The following is a 6000-nucleotide window of genomic DNA, read 5'->3' as shown; positions in this document are numbered from 1 at the left end:
GTCACCATCGCTTGTCCGAACACTTGTCACAACATTATCGTACATATCCTTGATAAGGGTAATATACTTTGTTGGGACTTTGTGCTTCTCCAAGGCCCACCACATAACATTCTGCGGTATCTTATCGTAGGCCTTCTTTAAGTCAATGAACACCATATGCAAGTCCTTCTTTTGCTTCCTGTATCTCTCCATAAGTTGTCGTACCAAGAAGATAGCTTCCATGGTCGACCTCCCAGGCATGAAACCAAATTGATTTTTGGTCACGCTTGTCATTCTTCGTAAGCGGTGTTCAATGACTCTCTCCCATAGCTTCATCGTATGGCTCATCAGCTTAATCCCACGGTAATTAGTACAACTTTGAATATCCCCCTTATTCTTGAAGATATGGATACTGGAGCCATTCTTATGCAGGGTTTTGCTAACAAAGAAGCCCTTGCAAAAACTATATCGACCACAAAAGCAACATTCTTTAGCCGCTCGCGGTCTTCTTTGTGGACGAAAGGGGAGACATCCATGAACTTAATCAACGTGCATGGCATTTTCCTAGACTGTGACCATGATTCTGTAAGATCTTCTGGGATGTGCATAAAAACTTAATAGTTTGCCTTCAGTGGGTAATAACTGGGTAGGTGGTTTGTGTTTCAGACAACTTATATTATATACCTCGGAAAGCCAGATGGACCTACCTGCCATACAGGAGCAAAAACCTGTTATTATGCTTCGGTTTATGATGCTCTGCAAGGTTCGAAGGTACCATTCTCTAGTTACCCTTTCCTGTAATTAAACTTCTACTTGTGATTAACATATGATTTCCCTTCACAGACCAATCAAGAAAGGCAGGTTACCATAATTCTATACTCGCTTGAAGATACAATTAGTAGACGGCAGGAGGAGACAGTTACCGAAGGAAATGGCAAGCCATCATGGACAAAAAAACTACTGCTTGATAACCAGCTGCTTTGCTCGAAAATACGGTACATGGTGTTATGCTTATTCTGAATTTCTGATATTGCATCATAAAAACTGTCGATAAATTGAATGGTCAAGACAACAAATAACAACACATAGAGTGTTTCCTCTCCTTTTTTTAGCCTGGTTTACCAAGTTGTGCATTTTCAGGATAGAATTATGCATCTGTTGTTATCTTTATTCTGTTATGCTGTATCTGTCATCTTTCGCTGTCCATGTATGGGTGATTGGTGGGATAGCATTCTGTGCCTGTGTGTGTTTGTTGTCAAGTTCCTAGACAGGTCACATTTTTTTTTAAACCATGATTTTTTGTTATCACAATAGGCATGCATATTCCTCTACTCCAGCAGGTCATATACTTCATTTTTAACTGTTGATAGTTTCTGAGATGCAATTTGGCCTGTGGTTTTTGTCAGAATATATTTAGAAAATGGCAACATTATGGAAGTAGTTTTAAGCAAAATAAATAGACCCTTATCATTTTTAGGCAAATCTAAACTTTCAAAAATATATTGCTCATCAAGAATCAAAAAGTTTGACAGGACACTTCCCACAGCTGTAAATGTTCGTGGCAGAAGGGAGTAGTCCACTAGGAATTCTGCCTTTGAATTAACTTAATATATGACACTTTTTTTTTGTATTCACAGATTTTGACTTTCTACATTTAATATATGTTAAATAGGAGTCCAATATTCAAATTATGTTACATCTGCCATTTTAGTCTTTATTAGATGTTGAATTGGCTTGATACATCAGTTGTGTTCATTTACGCTTTCGCAGCACTGCATTCGATTGACGAACTGATGGATCGACATGTTTTAGTAAGATTTAATTGGTACGGGAGACCTGAATAGATAAAATTCATATAGTAGGTCACTCATCATGCTCATTTTACTGTATTTGTTGTTTTTTTTTTAGCCACATGATATTGGATATACTTAATTTGATTTAAATTGGCTCAATGTCATGCATGAAGAGCTTAAAATTTTTGAGAGAAATCAAATTTAGGTCCTTATAGAGCCACCCCTTAATGTTCATACCATAGGCATAAAATGGGTTTTCAAAAACAAATAGGGGAAGGATGGGTCTATAGTGAAAAACAAGACTAGACTAGTGGCTTAGGGTTTTACTCAAATAGAGGGGTAGACTTTGGAGAGACCTTTGCACCAGTAGTTAGGCTAGAAACCATTAGGATCCTTCTTACTTTTGCGGCATTTCAGGGTTTCAAGCTGTATCAAATGGATGTCAAGAGTGTGTTCCTAAATGGTTTCATATAGGAAAAGGTCTATGTCAAGTAACCCTCAGGTTTTGAGCACACCAAATACCCACATAGAGTATACAAGCTTTAGAAAGCGTTGTATGGGTTTAAACAAGCACCTAAGGCTTGGTATGATAGACTTAGGTCTTTCTTGTTAGAGCATGTGTATATCATGAGGTAGGTTGATAAAACTTTATTCACTCTCAGGTATGATAAAGATTTCCTACTTGTTAAAATTTACGTTGATGATATCATTTTTTTTGCTCTTCTTATGCACATGTGGTCATGTTTGCAAAAATTATGAGCAGAGAGTTCGAGATGTTGATGATAGAAGAGCTCAACTTCTTCCTTGGACTTCAAATTAAATAATGCAAGTAAGGTATATTCGTCTACCAAGCTAAGTAGACCAAGGTGTTGCTGAGGAAGTTTGACGTGAGCAATGCGAAGCCCTTAGAGACACCGATAGCTACCTCAATTGTACTTGATCTAGATGAAAATGGCAAAACGGTGGACCAATGAGAGTCCAGGAGCATGATTGGCTCCCTCCTGTATCTGATGACGATAAGACCGGACATCCACTTCACCGCTCGCCTCTATACGCCCTTCCAAGCTTCACTGAGGACGTCTCACTGCCAAGCGATGAAACGCATTCTGAGATACCTCAAGCACTCTCGGGTATAGACTCTGGTTTTCTGCTTCCTCTTCGCTTTCTCTTTGAGGTTTTTCCGATATAAATTTTGTTAGGTGTAAAATTGACAGGAAGAGTACTTCTGGTACGTGTCATTTCTTAGTTACTTCTCTTATGTGTTGATCTTCTCGCAAGCAATCTAGCGTTGTGCAATCTACTGCTGAAACTGAATATGTAATTGCCGCTAGCTGTTGCTCACATATTTTGTTGATGGTTACTACCTTAAGGGATTTTGAGTTAGATTTCAAGAGTGTGCTACTTTTGTGTGAGAATACTAGTGCCATCAGCTTAGCCAACAACCTAATTCTGTATTCCAGAACCAAACACATAAATGTGAGATTCTACTTTCTAAGAGTCCACAATGAGAAAGGGGACACAGATTTTGTTGATGGTTACTACCTTGAGGGATTTTGAGTTAGATTTTAAAAGTGTGCTACTTTTATGTGAGAACACTAGTGCCATCAGTTTAGCCAACAACCTAGTTCTGTATTCCAGAACCAAACACATAAATGTGAGATTCCACTTTCTAAGAGTCCACAATGAGAAAGGGGACACAGATTTGAAATAAATTGATACCCAACACTAGCTAACCGACATCTTCACCAAGCCTCTAGATGCTACTAGATTTGCGTATTTGAGAGGAGAGTTTGGTGTCTGCCATCCCCATGGCATTGTGTGAAGAAGAGTCTTTCATGTACATACTCTATCTTATTTTTGCTGCATTTGCATTTTCATCGTATTTTGTAATATATTTATAGTTGTTAAGCTTCACTTATATGTTCATTGCACTTTCTTGTACTAGGTGTGAATTTTGCTAAATGCAAGCTTAGGCTCTTATTGAGACATGTCATAAAATCTGTTGAGCAAGCTTGTATTTTCTAAGGATGAACTTTAAATATGACTGATAAACCTAATCACATGTCACCATTGAGTATTTGTTTTAGCTTAATCAGTACTTATATTAGAGTTAGTTCTATGAAAACTTGTGCTAGGACACTTTGTTTAGCTCAGCAGATTAGGGGCCTTTGATTTTTGTCTACGTAAATGTTTAGCCCATAAATAACATTTAGGAGAGCATGTGCTCTTTTATGCCGTAAAGCCACAACTTGATTTGTCTTTGTGAAAATTGCATATATTGTGTCCTTGTTAAGTTAATCAAATGAATGATTAAGTGTTGAGCTAAAATTGTATCCAATATGGTGGCTTAATGCTTCATGTGGTTCTTCAAATAAGTGAACCTATGGTTGCTAAAGTTCACTTGAGGACAAGAAAATCATCAAATGGTAAATTTAACTTGTGCTTCTGTAATGTGCTAAGAATGTTCTTGTTCATCTTGTCAAACTAAGGCTTGTATTGATATGTGGGTGTTTGCATAGCCCGTCGGGTTGAACTTGGTTTCCTTGTTTGAACATAACATAGCACTAGTTTCCTTAATCTTTGAACTGATCATGAAGTTGTGGATGCTTTTGTGATGATATCTTTTTGGATAATTGAACAATATGATCAAAACTTATTATACTCCTAGTGCTTATGACATGGAATCAGTTTGAGACTTTCTGCGCCTTTGAGTTATACTGTTTACTCCTCATAGTGCTTGGACATTTCTAATCCTTGCAAGTGCTTTGTGCTCTATATGTGAAGCTTTGTAGGTTTGCATCGCATTCACACACCTCTTGCAAGTAAATTAGGCGAAATTGCATAAGATAGGGGGAGCTTTTGCATTCATTTGTACCCTTTTTGCATTCGTGATGAATCCATTTTCAACAAGGAGGAGAGAAAAATAATAAAAGGGGGAGAAATTTTGATAAATCCAAATATTTTGAGCTTTGATTGCTTCTTTTTGGCTTCCAGTTTTGTGCTTTTGCAATTCCATCTTATGCTAAGTGATCTTATTTTTTCTTTTCTTTGGCCTTTGGATAGCTTAAATGTGCTTATTGGTTCTCGTGTTTCAACTCTTTCTTTAATCTTCATGTGTGTTGTCAATGTACTCATTAATGGGGAGATTGAGAAACCAAATGGATAACTGTTTTGGTTGATATGTGTGATGAGTCATTGACAATGCTTGAGTTGAGTTGAACTTGGTTAGCATGTGTTTATTGATGCTTGTTCTTGTTTATGACTAACTCCAGTTGAAGGAGAATGGAATTGGAATGATTGTCTCTGAGTCTAGGTGATTTATTCTTAGTGGATTATCCGGTGTTTGGGAAATTGGCTTCCTCAGATAATCTATTTGTTTTGAGCTAACCTAGAGATGGTTTTGGAGTGGAAGAAACATATTTGCTTGTTTCATAGTGTGCAGGTGATGGATGTAACTTGGCGGTTGACGGCGGAATGATCGGGATCAAGCGGGTGCTTGGTGCCGAACGATCAAGGAGGTCAGACGGAGTCGAGGGTGATCCTAGCAGTACAGGTGAAGGTCAAGCGAAGCATGAGGTGATTGATGAAGACGGTGTGTCGACAAAGTCAAGCGAAAGGGATGCTGATGCATGTGACAAGACAGTCCGAGGGATCGGGAGTGAGAGAGACTTGCCAGCGATCAAGATCGCAAGATGAAGGACACGTCAACATTAGAGCGTTTGCTTGAGGAAAAGCAAGTGGCGGCTAATCACGCTTTGGAAAGCATGCTAGGGTTTCGTGGTTTAGCAACAAAACCATATGAGGACTAGAGGGTCACATGACATCATCGCGAGGCTTGTATTGAGGTGAAGCTAAGTCATGAAGAAGCAGTGGTCGTTCGATGAACGGAGCGAAAAATGGACCAAAATACCCTGGTGCTAGGTAGAAGTGTATTGCCTATAAGGGGTATTTTGGGAACAAGAAAGTTTAAGGGTCAAGGCACCTCCCTATGCCTATAAATAGAGGGGTGTGGCTGTAGAGGGAGGTTGATCTAGCCATTTGATAGCCTAGTGATAGGTTTTGGAGGAGATGATAGACTTAGCCTTTGTAATAGGTTAGAGCTTTTGTGAGAGAAACAACTTGTAATCCGTCTAAAATAGGGTTGAACTCTTTGAGTAATGAAGTTTATATTTTTGCATATGCTTGAATTCCCCTCCTTCTAGCGTCTCTCTATTGGTTTCCTTGCAAG

At 38.6% G+C, this 6000-nt stretch overlaps 1 pseudogene; it reads left to right on the top strand.

Moving 5' to 3' along the window:
- The first annotated feature begins 424 nt into the window (after window positions 1–424).
- The window catches only part of LOC133928696 (N-terminal acetyltransferase B complex auxiliary subunit NAA25-like), a 30191-nt pseudogene continuing 24615 nt past the window's right edge, over window positions 425–6000 (top strand).

This window comes from Phragmites australis, chromosome 9 (genome assembly GCF_958298935.1).
Source record: "Phragmites australis chromosome 9, lpPhrAust1.1, whole genome shotgun sequence".
Lineage (NCBI taxonomy): Eukaryota > Viridiplantae > Streptophyta > Magnoliopsida > Poales > Poaceae > Phragmites > Phragmites australis.
The sequence above is the reverse complement of the archived record's forward strand: the minus strand, read 5'-3'. Positions and strand labels throughout refer to the sequence as shown.